The sequence below is a fragment of the Salvelinus namaycush genome, unplaced genomic scaffold, assembly GCF_016432855.1.
Source record: "Salvelinus namaycush isolate Seneca unplaced genomic scaffold, SaNama_1.0 Scaffold104, whole genome shotgun sequence".
In the NCBI taxonomy this organism is placed as follows: domain Eukaryota; kingdom Metazoa; phylum Chordata; class Actinopteri; order Salmoniformes; family Salmonidae; genus Salvelinus; species Salvelinus namaycush.
The window spans coordinates 207,411-221,688 of record NW_024057720.1 but is presented as its reverse complement, the minus strand read 5'-3'; positions in this window follow the sequence as shown (position 1 = coordinate 221,688).

The window sequence follows — 14,278 nt, the reverse complement described above, 5'->3', positions numbered from 1 at the left end:
AGCTCTTTTTTTGTTAGTCACTTTTTGTTACATCACATAAATAGTACTGGATTAATAGCCTGGATTTTCCCCCTGAGGTTAATATCCAAATCATGCTGAAATCAACTGAACAGGGGGAAACGTTTAGTGTTCTACATTGTGACATCATTAAAATATTCCTACTACAATGTTAAAACATTCTACATTGTGACATCATTAAAATACTCCCACTACAATGTGAAAACATTCTACATTGTGACATCATTAAAATACTCCTACTACTATGTTAAAACATTCTACATTGTGACATCATTTCATTGATATCATGAAACAACTCCATGTATGTATTTTCTGATGTTTGATCAGAGATCTTTTATCAGAGTATCTCTTCTCACATTGAGCACAGCTGTGAGATTTCTCTCCTGTGTGTGTTCTCTGGTGTAATATCAAGGAGCTTGACCCAGTAAAACTATTTTCACATTGTTCACAGCTATACGATTTCTCTCCTGTGTGTGTTATCCGGTGTGATATTAGGGTGCTTGGGTGATTAAAACTCTTCCCATATTGATCACAGCTATAAGATTTCTCTCCTGTGTGTGTTATCTGGTGTGAAGTCAGCTCTAGATCTGTACAATGTAGACAATAATTAAAATAAAGAAAAAACATTGAATTTGTAGGTGTGTCCAAACAATTGACCGGTACTGTACATGCATTGTGGAGGTGAACTGGTCCTAGATCTGTGCAAAGGCATAACATCTACAGCAGGAACAACTATCTGTGTTAGAGAACATATAAAACCAACTGATCCTAGATCTGTGCAAAGGCATAACATCTACAGCAGGAACAACTGTCTGTGTTAGACAACATATAAAACGAACTGGTCCTAGATCTGTACAAAGGCATAACATCTACAGCAGGAACAACTGTCTGTGTTAGAGAACATATAAAACGAACTGATCCTAGATCTGTACAAAGGCATAACATCTACAGCAGGAACAACTGTCTGTGTTAGAGAACATATAAAACGACCTGATCCTAGATCTGTACAAAGGCATAACATCTACAGCAGGAACAACTGTCTGTGTTAGAGAACATATAAAACGAACTGATCCTAGATCTGTACAAAGGCATAACATCTACAGCAGGAACAACTGTCTGTGTTAAAAGGCCCAGCTGGTTTTAAAATGACATATTTGAATGTCAAATGATTTGTTTGTCAGTACAAGACAGGGTCTGTGGAGGCTTGGCCTATTAGTGATAGATTTTTGGAGGGACCCTTGTCCCTACAGCCAATCAGTGAGCAGCTTCCCTTCCCCTACATCTCAGTCAGTTCTGTTACGCACAACACCCCCCCTGCTTTCCTCAACAATGGAACAGCTTCCCTTCCCCTACATCTCAGGCAGTTCTGTTACTGACAACACTCCCCCTGCTTTCCTCAACAATGGAACAGCTTCCCTTCCCCTACATCTCAGGCAGTTCTGTTACTCACAACACTCCCCCTGCTTTCCTCAACAATGGAACAGCTTCCCTTCCCCTACATCTCAGGCAGTTCTGTTACTCACAACACTCCCCCTGCTTTCCTCAACAATGGAACAGCTTCCCTTCCCCTACATCTCAGGCAGTTCTGTTACTCACAACACCCCCCCTGCTTTCCTCAACAATGGAACAGCTTCCCTTCCCCTACATCTCAGGCAGTTCTGTTACTCACAACACTCCCCCTGCTTTCCTCAACAATGGAACAGCTTCCCTTCCCCTACATCTCAGGCAGTTCTGTTACTCACAACACCCCCCCTGCTTTCCTCAACAATGGAACAGCCCACTGAGCTAAAGCCTTGGCATTACAAATATGTTTTAAAGGAGCGGGACATTTTTTACAATGAGGAAATAATATGTCATGTTTTACACGTACCTCAGCCATCATTGTGAATGGTGTCTTATGCAGTGACAAAATTAGATTTGCTGATGTAGTAAATCTAATACTTAGGTGTTTTTAGGCATGAAAGGTCTGCGGTGATTCCGTGGTTATAAGTTACTGACCTTGGAATACATTTCTGGCCATGCTGGCAGGGTCTGAATCAAACCCAATGACCACCTGGCACACTGACAGGGTCTGAATCAAACCCAATGTCCACCTGGCACACTGACAGGGTCTGAATCAAACCCAATGTCCACCTGGCACACTGACAGGGTCTGAATCAAACCCAATGTCCACCTGGAACACTGACAGGGTCTGAATCAAACCAAATGACCACCTGGCACACTGACAGGGTCTGAATCAAACCCAATGTCCACCTGGAACACTGACAGGGTCTGAATCAAACCCAATGACCACCTGGCACACTCCATTGTAACACAGGAGTGATGGTTGCTGATAATGGGCCACTGAACACCTATGTAGATATTCCATAAAACAATCAGCCGTTTCCAGCTGCAATAGTCATTTACAACATTAACAATGTCTACACTGTATTTCTGATCAATTTGATGTTATTTTATTGGACAAAAAATGTGATTTTCTTTCAAAAACAAGGACATTTCTAAGTGACCCCAAACTTTTGAACGGTAGTGTACATCTACATGATGTATTGTTACACCATGTAGGAGCAGTATAGACCTAGTCTGTTCATTATATACATCTACATGATGTATTGTTACACCATGTAGGAGCAGTATAGACCTAGTCTATTCATTATATACATCTACATGATGTATTGTTACACCATGTAGGAGCAGTATAGACCTAGTCTGTTCATTATATATATATACATTATGTATTGTTACACCATGTTGGAGCAGTATAGACCTAGTCTGTTCATTATATACATCTACATGATGTATTGTTACACCATGTAGGAGCAGTATAGACCTAGTCTGTTCATTATATACATCTACATGATGTATTGTTACACCATGTAGGCGCAGTATAGACCTCGTCTGTTCATTATATACATCTACATGATGTATTGTTACACCATGTAGGAGCAGTATAGACTGACAGTAGCTGGCTACTTATTTAGATTTAGTTTGACCTCATGAAACTGCCTTAAATGTGCTGTAGTAAAATAAAATGTATTCGCACTAATCAATCAACACATTCCTGTCTTTGTATGTCTCAATATAATAGCATTATTTAATGAAATCCATTTCCTCAACTGCATTTCCCACTCCAGTCAGCAGACGGCGATGTTGCTATCTGCATTTCCCACTCCAGTCAGCAGAGCCAGTGATGCTGCTATCGTGACGTATAATCTAGTGGACGGTTCTTCAAAAACAACAAGTCAACCACCTCGGTAGCTTGCTAGCCAACGTAGCCGAAAGATTCAAGCTGTTTTTACGCTTTCGGTGTATATTAGCTGCTGTGTTTTAGACACACTTCTATCGTATCTACTTGTTAGCCTATTTAATTTAATGTTACGTTATTTTTTATTAGTCAGATATAGTAGCTGGCTGGTTAAATTAGCACTAGCTTAGTCGCTAATGATAGCTAGCTAGCTAATATCCCCAAACATGAGGTCACTAAGCTTCTCCCCTCCTGCTAAAGAAGAGGTCTGCTGGACGGAGAAAGAAGCTCTGGGGCTGAACATTGTAGTGAAAGAGGAGAAGGAAGAGGAGGATGTCACAGTTAAAAAATAAATTGAGGGTGAGGCTGTTACAGTGAAAGAGGAAGACGTTACAGTGAAAGAGGAGGATGAGAAAGAGGATGCCGTTTTTGACGTGAAGAAGGAAGGGGAGATTTCTGTCACATTGAAAGATGAAGAGGTGGAGGTAGGAGATCTGATTTACATCAGTAAGTACCGCCGTAAATTGTTTTTTCACTTTGGATATTCGGAGTTGGCTCGTCAATACCTCTTCAAGGGAGGGCCCTAGGATGATGACTGATATGTCTAGAATCAGACGACGTAGAGAGCAAGCTACCCCTTGTTTTCTCCGTTCCGTTTTCAAAAAGTGACTTAACATATATATTTGAGAAGGGTCTATCTGGGGGCCACGGCATGTAGTGATTTTAATGTAGTTATGATTTACTACACACAGTGCCCCCCAATAGTGCCATGCGAGAGTTGGGTTGGCTACACCAAAGATGATGGATATACTAACAAGAAGTCTCTGCCCTAACAAGCGGAGTCGTTGTCCACAAAGCAGCACTGTGGGTTGTCTAGCTCCCGCCTATCCTTTCTTTGGATTGGTGGATCTTATTATTATTGTTATCTATTGTTTATATTCTATGAGGGTTGTTGTCGTCAACCGCCTGTATTCAATGGAGAGAGATGCTAAGCTACTAGCATGAATATGCATAGCGATCTGGAGACAACTCCTATAGTGTTTTTTTTTATCAAAGTTGTCGGTATATAACGTGTCCACATAACAATTAAAGAATTACGACGCTTCTGTAGATCAAGTAAACCTCACGTAGCAAATAAGCCATTCATTTTGTTGTTGACCAAATTCAACACTTTCCACATTGGGTAAATAATTGTTTCCACTTGGATACAACCTACTGTAACCTACTGGCATGACCTAGAGAGATACAACCTACAGTAACATCCTGGCATGACCAAGAGAGATACAACCTACAGTAACATCCTGGCATGACCTAGAGAGATACAACCTACAGTAACCTACTGGCATGACCTAGAGAGATACAACCTACAGTAACCTACTGGCATGACCTAGAGAGATACAACTTACAGTAACCTACTGGCATGACCTAGAGAGTTACAACTTACAGTAACCTACTGGCATGACCTAGAGAGATACAACTTACAGTAACCTACTGGCATGACCTAGAGATACAACTTACAGTAACCTACTGGCATGACCTAGAGAGATACAACTTACAGTAACCTACTGGCATGACCTAGAGAGTTACAACTTACAGTAACCTACTGGCATGACCTAGAGAGATACAACTTACAGTAACCTACTGGCATGACCTAGAGAGTTACAACTTACAGTAACCTACTGGCATGACCAAGAGAGATACAACTTACAGTAACCTACTGGCATGACCTAGAGAGTTACAACTTACAGTAACCTACTGGCATGACCAAGAGAGTTACAACCTACAGTAACCTACTGGCATGACCTAGAGAGATACAACTTACAGTAACCTACTGGCATGACCAAGAGAGTTACAACTTACAGTAACCTACTGGCATGACCTAGAGAGTTACAACTTACAGTAACCTACTGGCATGACCTAGAGAGATACAACTTACAGTAACCTACTGGCATGACCAAGAGATACAACTTACAGTAACCTACTGGCATGACCTAGAGAGATACAACCTACAGTAACCTACTGGTATGACCTAGAGAGATACAACTTACAGTAACCTACTGGCATGACTTTCAGAGTTAAAACCACTTGAATACAATCTACTGTAACCTACTGGCATGACCTAGAGAGATACACCCTACAGTAACCTACTGGCATGACTTTCAGAGTTAAAACCACTTGAATACAATCTACTGTAACCTACTGGCATGACCTAGAGAGATACAACCTACAGTAACCTACTGGCATGACCTAGAGAGATACAATCTACTGTAACCTACTGGCATGACCTAGAGAGATACAATCTACTGTAACCTACTGGCATGACCTAGAGAGATAAAACCAATTGGATACAACCTACTGTATTTGCATGAGAAAATAATGGTACCAGTCAAAAGTTAGGACACCTACTCATTCAAGGGTTTTTCTTTATTTTTACTATTTTCTACAATGTAGAATAATAGCGAAGACATCAATTCTCTGAAATGACACATATGGAATTATGTAGTAACCAAAAAAGTGTTAAACAAATCAAAATATTTTTCATTTGATATTTTATAAACTATACAAATGACAACATCCTACAAATATTTACTACATCACACCTGCCCAGACCCACTAGAACACACCCCCATCTCCATTAACTACATCACACCTACATCACACCTGCCCAGACCCACTAGAACACACCCCCATCTCCATTAACTACATCACACCTGCCCAGACCCACTAGAACACACCTCCATCTCCATTAACTACATCACACCTGCCCAGACCCACTACAACACACCTCCATCTCCATTAACTACATCACACCTGCCCAGACCCACTACAACACACCCCCATCTCCATTAACTACATCACACCTGCCCAGACCCACTAGAACACACCCCCATCTCCCCTTAACTACATCACACCTGCCCAGACCCACTAGAACACACCCCCATCTCCATTAACTACATCACACCTGCCCAGACCCACTAGAACACACCCCCATCTCCATTAACTACATCACACCTGACCCACTAGAACACACCCCCATCTCCATTAACTACATCACACCTGACCCACTAGAACACACCCCCATCTCCCCTTAACTACATCACACCTGCCCAGACCCACTAGAACACACCCCCATCTCCATTAACTACATCACACCTGCCCAGACCCACTAGAACACACCCCCATCTCCATTAACTACATCACACCTGCCCAGACCCACTAGAACACACCCCCATCTCCATTAACTACATCACACCTGACCCACTAGAACACACCCCCATCTCCCCTTAACTACATCACACCTGCCCAGACCCACTAGAACACACTCCCATCTCCATTAACTACATCACACCTGCCCAGACCCACTAGAACACACCTCCATCTCCATTAACTATATTACAGCTGCCCAGACCCACTAGAACACACCCCCATCTCCATTAACTACATCACACCTGCCCAGACCCACTAGAACACACCCCCATCTCCATTAACTACATCACACCTGCCCAGACCCACTAGAACACACCCCCATCTCCATTAACTACATCACACCTGCCCAGACCCACTAGAACACACCTCCATCTCCATTAACTATATTACAGCTGCCCAGACCCACTAGAACACACCCCCATCTCCATTAACTACATCACACCTGCCCAGACCCACTAGAACACACCTCCATCTCCATTAACTACATCACACCTGCCCAGACCCACTAGAACACACCCCCATCTCCATTAACTACATCACACCTGCCCAGACCCACTAGAACACACCCCCATCTCCATTAACTACATCACACCTGCCCAGACCCACTAGAACACACCCCCATCTCCATTAACTACATCACACCTGACCCACTAGAACACACCCCCATCTCCATTAACTACATCACACCTGACCCACTAGAACACACCCCCATCTCCCCTTAACTACATCACACCTAACCAGACCCACTAGAACACACCCCCATCTCCATTAACTACATCACACCTGCCCAGACCCACTAGAACACACCCCCATCTCCATTAACTACATCACACCTGCCCAGACCCACTAGAACACACCCCCATCTCCATTAACTACATCACACCTGCCCAGACCCACTAGAACACACCCCCATCTCCATTAACTACATCACACCTGCCCAGACCCACTAGAACACACCCCCATCTCCATTAACTACATCACACCTGCCCAGACCCACTAGAACACACCCCCATCTCCATTAACTACATCACACCTGCCCAGACCCACTAGAACACACCCCCATCTCCATTAACTACATCACACCTGCCCAGACCCACTAGAACACACCTCCATCTCCATTAACTACATCACACCTGCCCAGACCCACTAGAACACACCCCCATCTCCATTAACTACATCACACCTGCCCAGACCCACTAGAACACACCCCCATCTCCATTAACTACATCACACCTGCACAGACCCTCTAGAACACACCCCCATCTCCATTAACTACATCACACCTGCCCAGACCCACTAGAACACACCCCCATCTCCATTAACTACATCACACCTGCCCAGACCCACTAGAACACACCCCCATCTCCATTAACTACATCACACCTGCCCAGACCCTCTAGAACACACCCCCATCTCCATTAACTACATCACACCTGCCCAGACCCACTAGAACACACCCCCATCTCCATTAACTACATCACACCTGCCCAGACCCACTAGAACACACCCCCATCTCCATTAACTACATCACACCTGCCCAGACCCACTAGAACACACTCCCATCTCCATTAACTACATCACACCTGCCCAGACCCACTAGAACACACCCCCATCTCCATTAACTACATCACACCTGCCCAGACCCACTAGAACACACCCCTATCTCCATTAACTACATCACACCTGACCAGACCCACTAGAACACACCCCCATCTCCATTAACTACATCACACCTGCCCAGACCCACTAGAACACACCCCCATCTCCATTAACTACATCACACCTGCCCAGACCCACTAGAACACACCCCCATCTCCATTAACTACATCACACCTGCCCAGACCCACTAGAACACACCCCCATCTCCATTAACTACATCACACCTGCCCAGACCCACTAGAACACACCCCTATCTCCATTAACTACATCACACCTGCCCAGACCCACTAGAACACACCCCCATCTCCATTAACTACATCACACCTGCCCAGACCCACTAGAACACACCCCCATCTCCATTAACTACATCACACCTGCCCAGACCCACTAGAACACACCCCCATCTCCATTAACTACATCACACCTGCCCAGACCCACTAGAACACACCCCCATCTCCATTAACTACATCACACCTGCCCAGACCCACTAGAACACACCCCTATCTCCATTAACTACATCACACCTGCCCAGACCCACTAGAACACACCCCCATCTCCATTAACTACATCACACCTGCCCAGACCCACTAGAACACACCCCCATCTCCATTAACTACATCACACCTGCCCAGACCCACTAGAACACACCCCCATCTCCATTAACTACATCACACCTGCCCAGACCCACTAGAACACACCCCCATCTCCATTAACTACATCACACCTGCCCAGACCCACTAGAACACACCCCCATCTCCATTAACTACATCACACCTGCCCAGACCCACTAGAACACACCCCCATCTCCATTAACTACATCACACCTGACCAGACCCACTAGAACACACCCCCATCTCCATTAACTACATCACACCTGCCCAGACCCACTAGAACACACCTCCATCTCCATTAACTACATCACACCTGCCCAGACCCACTAGAACACACCCCATCTCCATTAACTACATCACACCTGCCCAGACCCACTAGAACACACCCCCATCTCCATTAACTACATCACACCTGCCCAGACCCACTAGAACACACCCCCATCTCCAGCGCCCGCATCACTCTCCACCACATGGCCTCAAACTGCACTTTACATACTTACATAATAAAGCATTGGACCTTTTCTATTGCGTTAATTACAGAGGATTGGTTCACTTCCAGTTTTTAGTATAGAAGATGATTGATGAGAAAAGTATTGTCCAACTCTGGGGTGTCTCACTGCACCCTCAGATGCCATGTCTTTAAATATGCAGACAGACAGATTAAAACTACCTTTACATTGTAATACTTCTGACAGCCAACTTTCTAACTCCGCCCATAACTTTATGACGTCATAACATTCCCAGAAGGATTATTGAGTCATTGTTAGTTTTACACTGAAGACATGACTCTGCCGTTGTGCTGTAGAATTTGTGGATTATGTCTCTTGTATAATAAGGGACTTTCATTTGACTCAACATCACAGGCCACAGACTTTGATAAAGACTTCCAAAAGTTTTTCCGCAGTTTGAGATCGACTGAGTTTTTGTAATGGGGTTTCTCCCTGTGTACCTGCCAATGTAAATCCATTGAACGAGACAAGTTACCAGACAGGACATATTGCTGATGCTCTTCCCATTGATAATCCGGATGACAATTAACTTGTGGGTGGTGGTCGTGATGACGGCCTATTCGAGGACGTCCATCGGGATTCCCCCCCAAAAAGAAGACGCTCTGGATTGATCACTGGAGTCAGATGTGAAGGAGGAGGTTGATCATCAGGAGTCAGATGTGAAGGAGGAGGTTGATCATCAGGAGTCAGATGTGAAGGAGGAGGTTGATCATCAGGAGTCAGATGTGAAGGAGGAGGTTGATCATCAGGAGTCAGATGTGAAGGAGGAGGTTGATCATCAGGAGTCAGATGTGAAGGAGGAGGTTGATGGCCACATCGGTGAATTGTACTTTTTGAAGAAATGTCCTCTGGTCTGATGAAACAAATATAGAACTGTTTGGCCATAATGACCATCGTTATGTTTGGAAGAAAAATGTCAGGAATTGTGTGGCTTTTTAAAGGGGCAACCTAGGATTTAAACAGAAACAAAATGGCAGCCCAGAGACCTGAGCTGTGTTGGAATACTCATACTAACTGTACTATTTGTGTCGTACATTGAGTTTGTAGTATGCTTATTGGTCGTAGTATGATATAGTTGGTTTAGCCAAAAGTTCCCTGGTAAGCAAGCATTTCTAAACTTTATTCACTGTTATGGGGTACTATTTTGGTGTGATGTCATTATGGGGTATTGTCATGTCATTATGGGGTATTGTCTGAAGATAGATCATTTAAAAAAAATGTCATCCATTTTAGAATAATAGCCAAAGAACATTTTACTGGTTGAAGTCGTTTTTAAATACAAAGTAGTACATCTGACAAAAACATAAACATTATATTAATCAGGACATTCAAATGAACCTTACAATTATAATCCAAAGTAGTGTGAAATGCACTCATAAGCAACCTGTAAATGGAGGCTATATTTGCTGTCAGCCTATGAGAACTCCCCTGAGTTTTCCCCCACGGTGGTGAATTAGTGAATAGACACAGAGCTTAATGTGAGTTTCCTTGAGTAGCACTCCTGATCTTGCACTGATAGTGTGTTGTCATATTCAGAATACATTGTGGAAAAACTACAATCTTTGCTCACCTTTTTTGCTCCAGGCAGATATACAACATCCATAACTAGTGGTTTCTGCATTATCAGGGAGGTGTTTCTGCAACCAAATTGCATGTGCATCGCCCTTGTCGCAATTTTAGAAAACACAGAAAGGGGCCTATATTGGAGACCAAGTCATCTGGCACACTGCTTAGGATTTCAACAACTTTTACTTTTTTCTAGCCTAAAATCATTGATGTTCCTACTAATGTGAAAAAAAGACTAAATATGACTATTGTTGCTCACTTGACTGTCTTAAGACAATTGTCAAGTAATTTTAACATTCATTACAGACGTCAATTGTTGTACAACATCATGGCTACGCTGTTGGCATCACCTTTTACAGTGAATTTCTGCTGTTGTGGGCCTTTAACCATCTGTCTGACTTGTTGTTCACACAGGACAGAGACGTGACTATCGTGGATCCTCTGGGGAGCCTCAACAACATCATGAAGCTGACGAGGCAGAGAAGAGTCCCTCCCGATCAGAACACCTCAAGAAACACCAGAGGAGACCCACAGGGAAGAAATCTCACTGCTGCTCTGACTGTGGGAAAGGTTGCAAATCTTTATCAGAACTTAAAATACACCAGCGAGTACACACAGGAGAGAAATCTCACCACTGTTTTGATTGTGGGAAGAGTTACTTAAGATCAGAATCACTAAAAGTACACATGAGAATTCACACTGGAGAGAAACCTTATAGCTGTGATCAATGTGGGAAAAATTTTACTCACTCAAGCTGCCTGATAGTACATCTGAGAGCACACACTGGAGAGAAACCTTATAGCTGTGATCAATGTGGGAAGAGTTTTACTCACTCAAGCTGCCTGATAGTACATCTGAGAGCACACACTGGAGAGAAACCTTATAGCTGTGATCAATGTGGGAAAAGTTTTACTCACTCAAGCTGCCTGATAGTACATCTGAGAGCACACACTGGAGAGAAACCGTATAGCTGTACTCAATGTGGGAAGAGGTTTAATCACTCAAGCTGCCTGATAGTACATCTGAGAGCACACACCGGAGAGAAACCTTGCCACTGCTCAGACTGCGGAAAGAGTTTTGTTAGTTCAACTGATTTAAAATCACACCAGAAAATACACATAGTAGAGAAACCTTTTAACTGTACTCAATGTGGGAAGAGGTTTAATCACTCAAGCTGGCTGATAGTACATCTGAGAGCACACACAGGAGTGAAACCTTATAGCTGTGATCAATGTGGGAAGAGATTTGTTACATCTAGCCATCTGACTATACACCAGAGAACACACACAGGAGAGAAATCTCATAGCTGTGATCAATGTCACAAGAGATACTCTGATAAAAGATCTCTGATCAAACATCAGAAAATACATACATGAAGTAGTTGTTTCATGATATCAATGAAATGTCACAATGTAGAATATTTGAATGATGTCACAATGTAGAATGTTTTAACATTGTAGTAGGAATACAAAGGATTTGAATTTGATAAAAGTCCATATTGATACAGAAACACTAAACCATGATTTAGATGTATTAAGAACAAGTTGATTGACAAAGTCATGAAAAATGGAATAAACCACATTTTGGCTCTGATAAAAGATATGGCTCTGGGGTCAAAATGATCCATGTCAGAACTATGGTTCAATGTAAATATGTAGTGTGTCTAAAGTTTGTTTTAAATTATCCCTCATTAAACACGAATCAATCAACACATGCTTCTCTTTGAACGACTTAATATAATATTACACTTTTATGAAATAAATGAAAATAAACTTTTGGTTCCTCAACTGCGTTGCCCACTCCAGTCAGCAGAAAGAGACGCAGCAGAAGTGCCTCTTTTTATATTTGATTTGATTTATATATTTTTTTATTCAAAATGCAGATCTACAATTTACATTGTTACATCATACAAAACAGAACACAGGTATTAACAAGAAAATACTAAAACATACAAAAAATATAAATAATTAACTATTCTAGTGTAGTTGTAATCACTCTGAAAAAATCTATAATGATTCAGGAAGATGTTATTGTTGTTGTTATTTACTAGGATTAATGTTTTAATAAAATTGTTACATTCAATCAGAAAAATGTAGAATTTTGGTATAGAATTTTGGAATTTTTGTTTGTGTATAAAGTATTTGGCAACAAGAATTAAAAAAAATGAACAATCATTTCAATGGTCTTGTTATCATTGCAATAGTAACATATTATATCTTTCATGTCAAAAACATGGGTCGTGTTCATAATGGTAAATAAGTATTTTTAAGGTTTTCCCAAAATTCTGACACAAATTTACATTAAGGAACAAGTGGGACAGATTCTCACCTTTTTTTCACAGAAAACGCAGATATCATCAACAGCCACAAATTTGGATATCATAGAATTACATGGATATACAGTATCTTATGTAAAATTTTAAAGTGAACTTCCTTAACTTTGTTTGGTATACAAATTTGTAAGGCCTTAACCAGGCATTTTTCCAGACAATGTCAGGAATAATAAGCATGTTCCAGAAACATTTTCCTCTCGGTGGAAGTTGGTTTTGTGAATGAAGAATTTGTCTTATATATGTATTACAACAAGATTTCTCAAGTAAGCCCACGCCTTCCAATCTGAGTTCTGGATAAACTTTGTGATCATTACCAAAGCTAAGATGAGTTTTCATGAGTGTAGTTAGACCACTGGGAACGGCTTTGATCACAGAAATAAACACTGAAAGGAATTGGAAACTCTTTCAATGTTATAAATTGTTCATATGTAAGAATATTACCTCTGTTGTCAAAAACATCAAGAACAAAGTCATTATTCCTCTCATGCCAGTTGGGGTAGAACAATGACTTATTCCTTACAGTTATGTCTGAATTATTCCACAAAAGAGCTTTATGTGGGGAAAAATTGTGTAGGAAACATATTTTCCAGGCCTTAAAGCTTGTTGGTGAAACCTAGCCAATTTAGCGGGTAATCTTTCAGGAATATAATGACATTTCAGTAAAAATTGAAGACCTCCCACCTTATGAAACACATTATTTGTAATGAAATACCATATTGAATCAGTATTGATCAAACATCTTGTCAACCAGTTGATCTTGAAAGTGTTATTTATGTCACAAAGTCCAACACTTCCTGACCTCCTTCAGCTCTTTTATTACAGAGGACTGACTTCTTCAGTTTGTGAGACTTATTTTTCCAGATGAAGTCAAGAAAGGTCTTGTTGATCTCTTTACAAGTAGCAGGATTTACAAACAAAGATGAGGGGTACACAAAACCAGACAGTCCCTCTGCCTTGGACAGAAGTACTCTCCCAAGTATAGAAAGATCTCTTTGTAGACAATTATTAAATATATTTTTGGTTTTCTTAATTTTAGGAGAGAAATTCATATGTTGTCTGACTGTGGTTTTTTGACAGATGTATTCCTAAATATTTAACACAGTCCTTTACAGGAATATTTTCTATTTCTTTATCA